At 44.5% G+C, this 16,678-nt stretch overlaps 1 long non-coding RNA gene across 2 annotated transcripts in view; it reads right to left on the bottom strand.

Moving 5' to 3' along the window:
• Nucleotides 1-16,678, bottom strand: part of LOC138526528 (uncharacterized) — an 80,973-nt gene that overhangs the window by 29,479 nt on the left and 34,816 nt on the right. For both annotated transcript variants that reach the window (XR_011283608.1, XR_011283609.1), the window contains exons 2-3: nt 12,366-12,432; nt 12,078-12,240 (exon numbers count right to left, since the gene is read on the bottom strand). This is a non-coding gene — a long non-coding RNA (uncharacterized lncRNA). The remainder of the gene's footprint in view (nt 1-12,077; nt 12,241-12,365; nt 12,433-16,678) is intronic.

Here is a 16,678-nt window from a genome sequence, read left to right as displayed (position 1 = left end):
TCCTCATAATAGAGCTTGGTAGAAAGCCACCCCATCTCTGTGGTTCTCTCTTAGCACCGACAGCCATCTCTTGATGCAAGCTCAAGAGTCCTCATAAGACGAGGCAGTCGCCTGCCTGCTCTGCACCGGGAGTAGCAACATCACCAAGAAGGAAGTTTCTTCGGAAGCTTCCTCTGCAGACACGGATCTGCATAGGAAGTAGCGGCCCCAGCCCTGCCGGCCTATTTCAGCATCAAACTCTGATGCCGTGTCAGTCCGGAATCAGGAAGGCTTGTAAGGCTGCTTGCGCTCTTGCCGCTTATTTCTGTGGTGGTATTGTGTTTGGTCACTCTTTTTGGATGTGTGCAGCTACCAGTATATAGATGGGACTCTTGAGCTTGCAAGTTATTTTTCAGGTCAAAACAGGTGGCTGGGCGGGGACAGAAAGGTCACTGGACAGGAGCTGCATTCTCTTGGGCCCAGGGCTCAAGTCGAGGGTACCCGCGGGGGGAGTCCACCCACTTTTTTCCCAGGGTGGACTCAGTCCCCTCCCCCCAGCTAAAATGAGAAACATTGAATGTCCTCTTTGAATTTATGAATTAAAGCCGACCTCAACAATCGAAACACAGTTGTAAGGTTTGCAGGACGGGCACTGCACCACTGCGCTATATAACATGATGAAAGCTACAAAGAACTAAAGGTGAAATGTCCAATTTCGGCACTGCAAATCCCAGGGAAAACATTTGTATTGGTTCTTGAGTTTAAAACATGCACACCTTTTAACGTTTTCAAAAACACTATTAGAAGAAAATATCCTCTCCTGGTTTTGTGTGTGTGTTGATTTTATGAAAGGCAAATGCCATTCGTGCCGTGCAATTTGGGTGGTTCTGCAAAGCCAATTTAATTAAATGTGCATATTTCAACTTGATATGCTAATTTCTGGTGATGTTACATCCCATTGCATTTGTTGTTGAGTCCCCCCAGTTTAATTTTTAGGACTTGACCCCTGCTTGGGCCCAGTGATCCAGTGGCGAGACGTCAATGCAGAGAAAAGGAACTGGAGAAAGTAAGAGCTTGGGGACAGTACTGGAACGCAGTGAGCGCACTGTTTTGCTCCCACTTCATTGAGACATATCTGTGAAAGTAAAGAGGAGAAAGGACTGCAATTCTAATGTAGTAACTGAATTCCTTCTTTAATTCTTTTCTAGTCAATACAACCGCGTAATTGACGAAGTCCTTTTCCTGCCTTTGTTATGTATTACTTAGTTACTACCCCACAGCGTGGCATGTATTTATTTATTTATTTATTCTATAGAACGTTCACTCTGAGAGGGGTTTTTCCAGGTACTTATGTGAGGAGCTGTTTTTTGAGTTGGCCTGACTGCAATCTTATGAAGCTGTGCCTGTATTTGGAGTGTTGTCTAATCTTCCCTTTGCAGTCGGGGAACACTCGGAGTACCCGGTGGACATTCACTCTTGGCGGGGGCACTGTTCCAGCACAGGTGCGTGCAGGTGGGCCTGGTTTCTTTAGTGGCCTCCCTGATCATAGTAAGGAACTCAGGAGTTAGTTAGCCCATCTCCTGTCCCATGTACACGCAAGGGGCGGGCCATAGTGTCAACCACTAAAGTGAGCCACTAAATAATGGATTGTATGTTGATTATACACATGCAACTATAAAGTGCACCCTCTGCCATCAGAACAGGAGACACTGGTATTCTGTGCAGGTCTAGCAGGTATGTGATGGCAGCCATGCTATCCAGAAAGTGAATGGCAACTACACGTAATCCACGTGCAACAGCTATGTGTTGTAATGTGTCTTACAAGCTGAGTGGATGACATCACTGCTGAATGGAATGTAGTGATGTCAGTGTGAGAGGAGTGTTGGTGTGTGGGGGTTCTATGCTTGGCAGTTGGAGTTATGCTGACTTGGAAAGGACATGCCAATGTTTTGTTCCTGGCTTTGAACGACAATAAATCTACTTAATAACTTACCTGCTGGCTCGGGTGTTCATCAGCTTCCAAGATATTACACTATGTCTACTGACACTCATCAAATGCACTCCAATTCGAGGGGAAACAGGATGCAGAAATGTGATCACTGGAAGCCAGATTGCCACTGCCCCATAACCCCCGGTACAGAATGGGAAACAGATGGCGTGAAGTTTCTCCTTAGCAAGCGAAGGTAGGTGTCCCCACAGGTGCAACATACTCATCCTTTTCAGTGCCCCAGTGGGTTCAAGGATGCAGGAATAGAATGCAGCACACATGCACACCACTGAGCGTGCATTTGGAATTCTGACATCCGGTTCAGCCATTTCTGGCGGTACGCCATTTCCTTGTATTGAGCGACACAACATTGCGCCGAAATCCATCTCTTAAGTCCTAGTTGATGGGCTGTAGACAGTGGGCATCAGGGATGACCTGGTGGCAAGGTATTTCGGATAAATACTGGTCTCTTTACAAGTTTGGTGGGCAGAGATACTACCAAACGGATTTACCGTTACCACCACTTGGTCTGGCAGAATTACCACCGGATTACAAGTGGTGGTAGGCAGTGCTAGTCCCCATTTATTGGAGTCCATAAGACTCCATGGGAATTTCAGGGGAATTACCGCCAGCGGTAATGCCACCAACAGATCAATCTGCTGATTTGGTCTCTTTTTGGCTTTAAAGCAGAGGAATAACATCCAGCATTCTGCTCGTGGTTTATCCTCTGACTTACTGCCAACCTGTAGTTCGTGGTGTGGTGATGCAGAGGTAATGCCGTGGTAACTCCATTACCGCGGCATTACCACCATTTTTGGCCACACCGCCAAACTCGTAATGATGTCCAAATTGTGCAGGCATTATGAGAACAAGAATAATATACCATAGACCAGTAAGTGCATTTGGAAAGCCAGGATGCTGTGATGGTCTGTGCCTGAAAACGATACTGACTCCATTCACTTCACGAGGAACACTTTCCATGAGTTACACGGGTGCATCCTGAATTCTCTTCCCCAACATTTCCATTCCACGATATTCCCTTGTAACGCAGCGCTCTGCTGTTTCACAGCTCTGTTAGCACCACATGTAACCTAGCACATGCACACAGCTACACATGACACCCCCAGTTCCATTGAGAGTCCATGCATGAGTGGAAGACCACACATGTCAAAGGGGTTTGCGCTAACCTGTATTGTGAAGTGTCTGTTTGGGATATCGACAACATTGGACAATGGGCAGCGCTGCCTAACCCCACCATTACATCCAATCCCAAGCACGTTATTATTATATGTACACGGGCAAGTCACCACCGTTCCTAGCAGGCATGCCTCTGGCTCCGCCTGAGTAGGCTCGTCACCATCTGGGCACCTTTTTAGCTGATGGGGCTCGTTCAGGTGTTTGTATGATTTGATTTGTTACTTATATAGCGCTTATGCCCTACATACATTGGGCCTCATCACGAGTTGAGCGGTAGCTCTTAAATGTGGCGGTAATGATATTACTGCTGCAATCAAGGGCTGGCCCGATCACGAGTTGGAACCTAAATGGGCTGTTTTACCTCTCACTTTTTGCTGGAGGTGAAAATCCTATTTAGCGCCCTGTTTTCGGCGCAATTACCGCCGGATGCATTATCACTGAGTATTTCCTTGAAGGATGAAAGGCTGAGTTGGCCTTGCCGGGATTCAAACCTTTTACCTGCAGATCACACATAGATGGCAGCAGCGAGCGCTCAACCCACTGAGCTATCTTACTGACAGTGTATGGAATACTCTGTGCGTCCCTCTAAGATGGATAAGCGCCCTCCTCTGGCTGGGCTGTGGCTTGATGTAGTGATCCGGGTATACACATATGACGCCAGGCAGGCTGCGGTCATGTTAGCAGCCACTATGGGCTGGGCCTGTTGCATCATCAGACTTGTGGAAGCATGCTTGCCTCCACGCGGCCTCTTTCACCACCCTATGTGCACCTCATGGGAGGCAACACTCTCTGTATTGCAACCTGATGCTATCCCATCGCCTCTTCCCAGGTCATTGCCTGAGATGGGGCAGGCTCATTCATATGAACATTTAAGGCTGAGGTCGCACTGTCTCCAGGGTTATGTTATGTTCTTTATTTTTTTAAAAAATATTTTAAATTAAATTATACGTTATGTTTGTTCTGTTAAGGATACGTTTTATTAAGCCCACGAGTTGAATAGAGAGCCCAGAAACACACATGCACTAAGACCCCTGTACAGCAATAATTATAGATTGGTTTACATGTATTTATAACCACTCATTTTTATAACGAATGCCCATATAATGTTATAACGACAAAACATAACGATATATTTTTTCTTTTTTTTAGGGGGGTCCCCCAAATCCCTGTTTCCCACCCCTAAAAACCCACCCCAACCGTTTCCCCACAAGCTTGAACCCTTTACCCCACCCCACATACATTTTTGTTATGTTTTTCGTTATATAAGCATTCTACAGAAGATGTTCGTTAGAAAGACTGCAGACCATAGATTGCAGAGATATGCGTTTTTCACTTTTTCCTGAATGCTGAAAGCTTTGGTTCCTTCCGTGAGTAGGTGTTCCAGCATCTGATGGCCTGCGCCTGTAAAGAGCAGTCACCCTCTCCCTCGTCCCTGTAGGAAGGTGGGTTCAGTCTTCTGTCCAGCCTTAAGCCAGCCGGGTGCACCTTAGCAAAGGTGTTAAGCTTTTTTTGCTAGAGGAGCAGCAGCTGGATGTTGCAGGCCTTTAAAGACTATGCACACGCTTTTAAAGGTGAATCGATGTTTCGGGGAAAACCAGCGAGATGTGTTGGAATTGCTTATGCTTACTTAAAAGCCTGGCTGCCATAGTGTGTACCCTGTTCATCCTGTTAATGGCATGGTCTGGCAGGCCCAGATAAATTGTGTTGTTAAAATCCATCCGTGAGGAGACCAGGACATTGCAAAGCAACAGCTGGTGCGCTTGTGCTAGATAGGGAAAGATTTTCTTTCGTTTCCTGATAACGAAGTAACACGATTTTGTCACATGCTGCAACTTCTGCATTCAGTGACAAGTTCTCATTGATAATAACTCCCAGATTCATCACCACTGGGCTAGGTCTGGGGCATTGCCCAAAGGAGTTAGGCCTGCATGTTGTTGACCAGAAGCTAGGGTTATTGTTTATAATTAAGGCCTCATGTTTTATGCGGGTTAATTTTCAAATAGTGCAGGTCCATCCAGGCCCTAATCGAAGACTGGCAATTCTTGGTCTTACTGGATAAGTGATTGTTCTCTCCCAGATATACCAGGACCTGGGTATCGTCTGCGTAATTGAGGAAGGTAACCTCAACCTGTTGGAGGACATGTATTAGTGGTAGAAGGTACAGATCAAACAAAAGAGGGGATACGGCTGATCCCTGAAGCACTCCACAGTCAATGGTAGAAGAGGAAGAAAGGAACTGACCCAGCTGGATCTGCTGAGCACGGTTTTGTAAGAAAGATTTAATCCACACCCATACCATGTATGAATGCCCAAGTTACAGATCCTCTCCAGCAGGATCTGATGGTCGGCATTGTTGAAGGCCACCAACAGGTCCAGCAGGATCTGATGATCGACAGTGTTGAAGTCCGCCGACAGGTCCAGCAGGATCTGATGATCGACAGTGATGAAGTCCACTGACAGGTCCAGCAGGATCTGATGATCGACAGTGTTGAATGCCACCAAAAGGTCCAGCAGGATCTGATGATCGACAGTGTTGAAGGTCGCTGACAGGTCCAGCAGGATCTGATGATCGACAGTGTTGAAGTCCACCAACAGGTCCAGCAGGATCTGATGATCGACAGTGTTGAAGGTCGCTGACAGGTCCAGCAGGATCTGATGATCGACAGTGTTGAAGGCCACCAACAGGTCCAGCAGGATCTGATGATCGACAGTGTTGAAGTCCGCCGACAGTTCCAGCAGGATCTGATGATCGACAGTGTTGAAGGACGCCGACAGGTCCAGCAGGATCTGATGATCGACAGTGTTGAAGTCCGCCGACAGTTCCAGCAGGATCTGATGATCGACAGTGTTGAAGGAGGCCGACAGGTCCAGCAGGATCTGATGATCGACAGTGTTGAAGGCCACCAAAAGGTCCAGCAGGATCTGATGATCGACAGTGTTGAAGGTCGCTGACAGGTCCAGCAGGATCTGATGATCGAGAGTGTTGTAGGCCACCGACAGGTCCAGCAGGATCTGATGATCGACAGTGTTAAAGGCCCCAACAGGTCCAGCAGGATCTGATGATCGACAGTGTTGAAGGTCGCTGACAGTTCCAGCAGGATCTGATGATCAACAGTGTTGAAGGTCGCCGACAGGTCCAGCAGGATCAAGGCCCCTGTTTCTTTCTTATCTGCCATGAACCTAAAATTGTCCATGTTAGGTAAGATTGTCATAGTAATGATACATCTTCCTGACCTGTGTCAACCCCAGAACATTTTGCTGGTCTCGGGCGTTTTTTTTTCCTCCTAGCTCAGTGAGTGGGAATCTTTTTCCACGCTCAGAGAGTTTTTTACTCTTTTTATGGGTGTCAATGTCAAGACTCTCCATAGTGTATTTTTAATTATATCCTCTTTGACAACTTTTGGCAAAACTTCCAAAACTTCCTATTGTTGCTGGGTTTCCCGTTGGGCTCCCCTTTTAAATGTCTCTGGCTAACCTTGTGAGAACTACAGTTCCCAAGGGTAGAAAAGATCTTTGGATCCCTTTTACATTGTATTAGGTGAAACCAACACCCCCCTACTTTATGCAGAGTGCCGGGAGATACAATGTATCCCCTTTCACACTAAAACTATAACAATTTACAGGGGCAAGCTTACCTTTAATGGCTGGTGGCAGTGATACCTTTTTACTAATTCGGTGCACTTTTAACGCAGGCTGTTTCCACAGCTGTGGTAAAGGCACCCTGTCGTCTTTTTTTACAGTTTTAGTGTTTCTTGTTCGTTCTCCTGACGTCCATGGGGGAAAATTCCTTTGTGTGATTTTTATCTTCGGCGGGAATCCTTTGGATTCCCCGCCCAGGCACCAGAGTGTCTGTGAGGGCAGGAAGGGAGTGAGGAGTCCACAACTCCTCCGCCCTTTGTCATCCACCTTACCTGAATGGGGACAAATCTCAGGCAGTCCTGAATGGACAGCCAACCCTTGTGGTAAAATGCAGGAAGAGAATGCAGAAGTTGTAGTGTAGTTCCTGTTAAATACTCCGAACCTGGAAGCTGAAGACAAGTCGACCACTAGAACCAAAACCGAAGAGGATGATGAACACATGAAGGCTGTATCAATTTCCAGAGACTGGAGAGCCTGCTGTATAATCGTAACCTACTGTTACCCTTCCTTCCAATCAATCTGTGAGTCCCGAACACAAAGACTCCTACCCAAAGGCTAGTGAGATCCACTAGTCTCAAGAAGACCCCCATTTTGAGCCATCCCACATTATGCTGTATCCTTGCAGGTCTGCAATACTGCAATACCCTGGGACGTCGAGCCATTGTGCATTGCACAGTCTTCTGAATTCCGAATCAAGCTGAAACTTTGGTGGTATCCTACTGGAACTCCAGATACATGAATCGAGTCCAGAAAGTCCCCTCAGATGACGAGAATCTGATCAATGATGTTCAGTCTGCCTCCTAGCTCCTGAAAGGGTGCCAATACTACAGAGCCATAACCAGCCATGAGGAAACTCTTTCCTGGAGCCTTCTTCCTTGATCCCTGCTGCAAAAGCTCTTCCAAAGTCCTGTCTTCCGTCCTCCTGACAAACAAATCCACTGACCGGGTTTTCGGCTGCAGATCCTGAAGTCTTCCTGCTGCAACTCTTCTTCTGTGCCGAGGTACTGTTTTGGCTGGGGCAGTTTACCTACCTTGATCCTTTGTGATTTCTGTAAAGCTTTGGGGTGTTTTCTGTGATTGGGAGATCCCTCCTAGGGTGTCTTTCTTGATGTCCTTAGAACCTCAACTAACTTTGAAGTAAAGATACTTACTTTTTTGAATAGTCTTCCTCAGGAGCTCTGACTTTTCCTGCAACTGAATCCTATCCCACCCGCCTACTGCTGGCACCTAGACCACTAGGGTCCCTCTACGGCCTCTGAGCGAACTCATGCTATAAAATAAGGGAAGGACTGGACAGGTAAAGGGTTTTGCCTTAAAAAGACTAACAAGTGTTCAAAAGTTACTTGTAAAATAAGTTGGTTGGTAACTGTAACTCTGAGACAGAAAAGGTACACAAGTTATTACTTACCTTAGAAATGTTCTGCCATTATGAAAAGTATATGCAACATCTTTATTTCCTTAGAAATTGTTTTGCCATTCTTATAGAAAGTAGATGTAGGGTTATATTACTCACCTGTGATTTGGTTGTGCCTCTTCCCAAAAGTAATGCTGTTGGTTTCAATTCACTATGACTGTTAGGATACATGTATTAGTGTCCCCAACTGGGTTTTGCTTCCCCTGACTTGCTGTTAGTCTGTCCAGAACATGGCTACACTAGATGTTAACAACCTAGAATAACCTTGGGTCATTCATAAAGTGTTACATTGGGTTTTGCTTTCCCTGGTCTGTTTTAGACAGACACAAAAACAGTCTTAGGTTTACACCTACCTTTAAGTTGCTGATAGCTCCTTTAAAAAGTGTATAGGTTTTACTTACATTGGGCCTCAATACGAGGTGGGCGGTAAGGGATTACCGATACCGGTAAGGGCACCGGTACCGGTAATCCCTTACCGCCCTATTACGAGTTCCCTTTGCGTGTCCCCCCTTGACGCCTGGTTTTTACCAGGTGTTAAGGACGGGACCCGCAAAGGGATTTTGGTGCTAATATGGTACCGCAATTTGCGGTATCGTTATTAGCGCCTTCCCCATTCCCATTGAGCCCCTTGGGGGCTCAAATGGGGAAGGGCCCTGATGAATGAGGAATTACCGCCCTCGCCAACCGTGGAATGGGGCGGTAATAGCTCCATTCACCAGGGCGGAGTCGGTAAGGATTTGGAGGCAGCCATGGCGCTAATAGCGCCATGGTTACCTCCAAACTCCTAATGAGGCCTATTGAGTTAAATGTGTGCCATCCTAAAATAAGTTTGAAGAGTTACTACTTATTTCAATCTGTGAATCACTGATCTTAAAAAGCACCTGTAATAGATGTATACATCCTTAGGTTTTACTCACCTAGTGTAACTGTGTGTTATCACAAAAGTAGTTATAGGTTTTTACTGTTCCTGGAATAAGTGTTCCACTATTCTGAAAAGTATATGCTCCAGTTGACTTAATATGTGATTTTTTGCTGAGAGTCACGGGACAACTGTTAGGGTCTACTAACCTTGTATTGCGAAAGGTAATCAGAAAGTAACCATTGGGTCTACTCCCCAAGAATAGGTGTGTCCTATACCAAATGTGTCAAGAAAAACTGAGTCCCCTAGAAATACTGTTAGGTGTTCTAAATAAGGCCTATGCTTTGGCATTTGCGCCTTAAAGCATGGTGTTGTGTTTTTATAATTATGGTACATATAATAAGATAGTACTTACTGACCCAATAATCTCTTGGTCTGCTTATATATGAAATAAACCCTGTATTTGTACAATAAATAGTGTATCAGTGTTTATTTGGACCATATCTATAATACAGTGTCATTGTGCTGATGTTACAGCCCTCTCTCCATCCTAAAATAAGCCTGGCTGCTCTGTCTATGCTACCATGAACTCAGGTGGTACAGCCTTATACTAAGAGTGGAGTCTTGTACTGTCTCAGTTGAATGGTTTTACTTAGCCCTTAGTTGGACGTCAGAAAAACTGTCCTAACAGTCCATCACTGACAGGGTCATTAGTTCTGTGCTACACAAAGTCCTGAAACCGAGCTGAGCTGTGTCCAGCAGATTGCTTGTCTCAACAGCATTTTGTATTTGGGAGACAACCACCCTTTCCAATTGTTTGTAAAGGAAGGGCAGTTGAGAAATCGGATGATAATTTGACAACTCAGAGGGCTCCAATAGTGGTTTCTTTAGCAGATGCATAATCACTGACCGTTTCCACGAGAAATAACCCCAGAGGACAGTGAAGCATTAAAATTAGAGAGCATATGGTTCGTGTAAGATTGGCTTATCTCCTGAGTTATTTTCAAGGGGACAGTGTTCAGGGGTGAAGCGGAACATTTAGCAGTTACCAGAAGATGTGTAATAGTACTGTGGCTTAATTCTGTAAATTCCATCATAATCATGTCGTGTACGTGCTTAGGTGTTTCAGTACCTTCTTGAAAAGACTTATTAACTGAATTTGTGCGGGACAACTCTACTCCAATCTTCTCAATCTTGCCCCTGAAATATGTGGCTAGTTGCTCCAAAAAGAGTTGTGAAGAGGTGAAAGCTGTGCCGCTAGTATCTTTGCAAAGCTCTTTGACTACCTAAAATATCTGCTTTAAGGAGTTAGGGGATGTGTTGATTCTGTGGCCATAGGAGGCTTTCTTTGCATTAATTATTTCCTTTTTACAGACAGATGGAATTTTCTGAAGAGGGTGCAGGTCTTTCCTCTTTTCTGAGCATCGCCGTTTCCTCTCCAAGCTTCTAACCTTTCGTCGTAGGAGGTTAAGTTCACACGTGAACCATTATTGCTTTTACGGGTGGACTAGGCATGGCCTACATAATTTCAGAAGGGCTAAGCTATCAATTGTGGCTAGGAGTTCAGACTCGAGAGAACCTAGTAAGTGGTTCCGGTTGTTACTCTCATTTAGAGAGTTTGGAGCTGGGAGGTGGTTGAACAAGTCCAAAACGGATTGTTTAGTGACCCTCCTCCAATTTCAGGAGGGGACTCGTGGAAAAGGGGCATTCAAAGTGCCTTGGCTGTGGTATTTGGAAAGGGATATTGTAATGATCGGTCCAGGATAGCATTAATGGCAGAGCAGACACTATATCCCGCGTCCATACAAGTATTTGGTCGAGCGCGTGCCCAACCTTATGTGTAAGAAAAGCAATTATAGGCATGAAAGCTCATTTCTGTCCAGAAATTAAAATCGACTAAGACAACCTGCTTAGTGTCTTTGAGAAAGAGGTTTAACACCCGATCAAAGAGCTCATCAATAAAATTAAGCTTAGGGCCAGAAGGCCTGTAAAGTAAAATAACATGAATCAGTTCATTAGGACCGGCTTTAAATTGAAGCGGTAAGAACTCAGTCCCTGAATCCTCTGGGCCAGTCAGAACCGACACTGCCAGGTCATCTCTAAATATAACAACTAAACCCCCACCAAGTTTCATTGGTCTGAATCTAGATATACATCTGTAATTCTCTGGAGTCAAGACTGAATGCATTACAGGGTTATCCTCTTGAATCCAACATTCCGAAAGGCCTCTCCCAGGGCAGCCTTGATCGGGCAGCCAGAAAAGGGCAGACACAAAGGCTGTTTGCCTACTTGCCTGGCACCCAGCACTGCTCAGCAACCCCCAGACCCATATAGTCACAGACAATACGGCAAGAGATGCCACTGAGAAATGTTGCCATTGTGAGATGTTGCCAATGTGACATTTTTCCATGGTGGGATTTCTGACATTGTGGGGTCTTTTAATAATACTAGTTAAACAAACAAGGGGGAACAAGACTTCATCGCTACTAAGGATTCATTGAGTCCCTAAAAACATTAGGACCACTGTGACACTTTACCACATATCAATGTAAGAATGCTTTAGAAAGCACAAAAATACAAATTTATTATAATTAAATTCCATACTGAACAATTGTCCGACTAGTACATGCATTCATCTAAACATTTAGGGGGTAATTCATGGATTATTTGCGCCGAAAAAAACAGGATTTGTGCGCCATTCTGCCCGCAAATCCCCATTTGTTAAACTGGGATTTGCGAACAGAATGGCGCACAAGTCCTATTTTTTTTCGCGCAAGTAATCCATAAATTGCCCCCTTAATCTACTCTCAACTGTTTTTTTACAACCTAATAGTACAAATGTGTACACATACTCTACAATAAACGCACTCAATGCCTAAGTGCATCCTAATGCCTACGGGGTATCTGTGTATACTCTTGTGGTTACATCTATACAAAAAACAATTCCATACATTGCTATAATGTCCTTTTTTAGTAGAAAAGTTCAAAACAGCCTTACTCACTGTTATATTGTCCCTTATGTGATTCTTCTTAACAGAGCAACTCGCTGCTATGATGTTCCCATACATGTTTCAGTCCTTCTCGCTTTATTATGCCTTCTTCTTCTTCAGGGGATAATGTCATAGAATAGTTGTATTCCTTTCTTATATAGAGTTTCAACAGATGCTGTATAACAATATACAAAAAATATATACATATTTTCAAATTAATAACTGAAAAAAACCTTAACCGCATGAAAATATATTATTGTACATCAATAAATTGCAGGTTAAAATCAAACTAACACCTACCCATTGGAGTTTGATTCCCTCTCGTGTATTGTAAGAAATATCTTTACATCCTTCAGTTTCAATCAGTCTGGCAGGAGAGAGACATAAATTAGCTATAATGTATACGTTGTTCGTCTCTAAGCTCTACATTATTTTACCAAATTGTATTTTTGACTTATGTTCATTAATAAAATCCCTATTATTCTGAGATATTTTGTAATCCTCGGGGAGGCCTTGTGCCTGACTTGTGGTACAGCCTGTAGAATTTGAGAATAGAACCATCCACTCCTGTTCTGTGTCTTTACTTTCAGGTTATTTACCTGCATTGGTAAAAACAAAACAAAAATAACATACTACAATTAGGAAACGTTTCCCCTTAGTTCATCTCCTTCCTCTACTTAGCTGCTGCTTAAAGCTATTTCTTACATGATCACAATGGCTAAAAGCTTACTGCAGCACTGACCCCCATTCAATCTTATCATTCATCCCATTGCAATCACCTTTGAGTCTGAATTTCAGCGTCTGTTCCAGTTTAGATAATGTCATTCTATTTCTTTGCATGACATTGCCCTTTACTTGTTGCAGAATCACACAATTAAAATCAGTACATTTATGTTCTGCGTCTCGGAAATGTTCCACCATAGATGCTGGCAGTATAAGTGTGATAATGTATGATTTTGTTCAATCATGCATGCTTTAATTGCTCTCTCTGTTTTACCCATGTATTTTATTCCGCAGGAACATGTGATCCAATATATGACCATTTTGGAATCACAATTAGTAAAGTGCTTGAGTTGCCAGGGTTTATTCAGGCCCAGTTCTATTTCTTTTGTTTTGATTACACATTAATGTAAGGTGTAATCTGTTTTTCCCTCGAATCGCGGACCCCGCGAAGTGTGACTGCAAAGTGTGGAGCAGTGTCCTCGCTGCCTGTGCTGTGCTTTGGCTCCTCTTGCTTCCTGCTGCAGCTTCAAAACACTATGTTTCCAGCAAAGCGTGACTGCAAAGTGTGGACTAGTCTGCAGTCTGCGGTTTCAGGGAAATGGATGAGGTCGAGGACAGCAGTGCAATCCATAAAGAAAATAAAAGGTGGATGAAAAGTCTCTGACTGTGAGTACTAAGGCTGATCCCCCTGTACTTGGGACATAGTACCTGTCGGCGACTCCACCCCCTATCCTTTGACTAAGGTGATCCCACTTCAGCCAATATCTACTGTCCTGAAAACAATGAAAGGCACCAAGAAGTGGTATAATCATATGAGCAAGCAAATCTCCTCCCTCGTGTGTGCAGAAACTCCTAGGGGATCTCCGCTAATGAGATAGCCCTCTATATCGGATAAATCTAAGATCCCTGTCTTCTTTCCCCTATGAAAGATTAAATCACTGATTGAAATAAGCCAAACTAATGCATGGGATGATGTCACAGGGGCTGACTTCACTCCGCCCATCCTGGTTGAAATCACAGTAGCCAGGATTTGGGGACTGGTCCTCAGAGACTTGGAGCACAGACTGAGCTTTTCTCTAATGTAGGGAGGAATACACCGGGAGAAAGAAATCAGAGACTCCGCTCAACATATGGAGAGACTAAGCGCATCTCCTCGGGTGTTTGAAACTCAAACCCAGTTAAGTTTGTAGGATAGTAGTATTGCAGACATAGGGGAGGACTATGAGGAGGTAGAGGAGCTGCTCCACTATGTCTTGACCCCCCGGATGATCCCCTGGTGGAATCAGAGAACAGCAACTCCACCTCCATTCCTTTGATGGAGCTAAACATTGTTCTACAATCTTTTATTTGGCTGTTTGACACGTCATCTACGAAATCAGGGGAAATACTCCTGTCATGGAGGAAATCCAAACTCTATTGGACGAGGGTGGAAAGCTTAAATTGGACATGGCCACAGCCAAGGAGGATGAAACTTCTGCACACAGCATCGGTCGCACAGACGGCCTGGACAAGGGCACACTCAAAGTAAACACATCAGAACCTCCCACTACCAGTAGTTCTTGTCAGTCTGTCTCCGATCGGGCTACAGTAGAGAGCTCAAGGATCTCTGTTAAGGACATGGTAGCGGGGGGAGGGACCTTTCACACTAAATCTATGCCCCAGCAGAAGAAAAAATGGGGCTCACACAAATTTCTAAGAAACATGTTTCACGCAAATAGTAATCTGAGGGCTCTGGAGACCAAAAGAACTAAACCCAGTGTGCCAAAGGTAAACACAAACATACCTACTGGACTTACCATGGATAAGAACATACAAAAGCCAAAGTGCAAAGTCCTTTCACAAACATGGTTCTCGCAACACAAGGGACCAAATCAACTCCGAATTGTCAGAGAAGAAAAAGGAAAAGAGTGTTTCCAACCCTAATCACGTGATGCGTCCGCAAGCTAGTGCTTCCAACCTGAATTGCACGACCAGCCCGCAAGCTAGTGGAAGAGGTGCAGTGGACAATCGTCAGCCATATGCACCAAGGGGGTCTCCGCAGGCATACCCAAAATCTATGGCTCCATTTCCCAAGCCCTTGACATTTGAATCAGTCTTTGAAGAGGAACAAAATAATCCACTGAACGGGCGTGAAATATTTTCAATGCTGTCTTCAATACCACGCCTCTCCTCTCAAGACCTGAAATGTGCACATATGAGTGACCGATTATGCTTAGGTAAGTGCACCATGGACTTCTCATCAAAATTGATTGAAGATCTGGTCTACACATAACAAAAGAGCATTCAAATTGGCTTTGAATGCCACTACGCCGATTTGGGACAGAAGCACTCCAACCACCCGCAGCAGAATTTAACGGTGACGTATCATTTTGACTATGACCGACGTTGGCCCATTAATGGATCCTATCCAGACGCAGGGTGGAGATGGCTGGCAGGAACCCTGCTCCCTATCCCAGCCCTCCGACCTGGCTTCTAGATTGAACCAATTGTGCTAGAATACACAAGGTTTCAACTATTTTCTACAAGAAGAACAAGGAAGTAAGCTATCATTTTATGACATCCTTATTTTTCAAGATACGTGGTTGCTGGAGAACCCTGTGATTGATGGCAGGAAGATCAACAATAAACATGCCATAAAAGGGTTGTGGGACCGTCCCATGGGCGGTCTGCTCACAGTTCTGGAACTGGCCATGTAAAACCGTGGATCTTCTGGCAACAGTGATTACGGAAAGCTTAACTTCTCCAATCACTAAGATGCTAATAATTAAGATTTACTTTAATTCGTTATCATCCCCCTTTGAGGAGGTGCTTGAGGAATTGGAGAATTTGCTGATGAAATGGTGTGCTTTGTTCCCCCTCACTCCTATTATAATAGGGGGGACTTTAACTGTGCTCGGTCACATTGGAGGGTGAAGGTTTTGAGAAGGAATCGTCCACTACATTAAGTCTCGCAGTGAGTGGGAGAAAGAGAGGGGCATGCAGAAGGGAGTGGTCACAGTTTTTATCTAGTTGGAGATTCACTCATTCAAGTCAACCCTTTGGGGAAAAACGGGTTAAGATACCAAAATGATAGAACCATGGTGCTGCCTCCACAATTGACTACATATTTTTAAAAAATGTTAATCAGAGAATGATACATGAATTCAAAGTTGAGGCGGCGTCATTGAGCGATCACGCTAGGCTCTGCCTCACATTGAGTGGGGGAATAATGGGGGTAGTTAATAGGGATGGGCCAACAAATCAGTTAATCTCCAGCAAAAGAGTTCGGAAAATAGTGAAGGCCAACAAAGCCAATCACAAACTTGACCTTTGGTGGGCGGAACTGTCTGAAGATAAACGCAATGATCTGACTATCCCTTTGCAATTTTCCAATATTCTATCCAAACTGGGCTCCTTGGGACTGGTGAGTTCTTGGCTTAAGAAACACAGACTCAAATTGTATAGTGCGAAAAATCAAACTCTTTTCAAGAAGTTGGTTGACAAAGACACTCAAGCAATCTGGAGGATCCTGAATGGCACTCATGACAAACAGGCAAGCGAACAATCATGCTGTGTATCAGAGGCCGAGTGGTGTGAGTACTATACATTATAATTCTCAGGGCATAATTGCACCACGGGCGCTAGACCACACCACAAATCCCGAGAAATGGAAGTCCGATTTTGACACTACATACATCAGCATGGCAATTAAACAACTTAAGAATTCTTGGGCATGGGTTCCGGACAGGGTGACTAATCAATTTTCTAGGGGGAATCCGGTTCTCTATTCAGACATCCCACTCAGACTTTTTCAGTGTATTTCCAAGGGTATGGACTGCACAGAATACTGAAGAACAGCAACTGTAATTCCTATCTTTAAAGGCGGCGAGAGATCAAGTTCAGCAAACTGC

The sequence above is a fragment of the Ambystoma mexicanum genome, chromosome 7p, assembly GCF_040938575.1.
Source record: "Ambystoma mexicanum isolate Mex_15411 chromosome 7p, UKY_AmexF1_1, whole genome shotgun sequence".
Lineage (NCBI taxonomy): Eukaryota > Metazoa > Chordata > Amphibia > Caudata > Ambystomatidae > Ambystoma > Ambystoma mexicanum.
The sequence above is the reverse complement of the archived record's forward strand: the minus strand, read 5'-3'. Positions and strand labels throughout refer to the sequence as shown.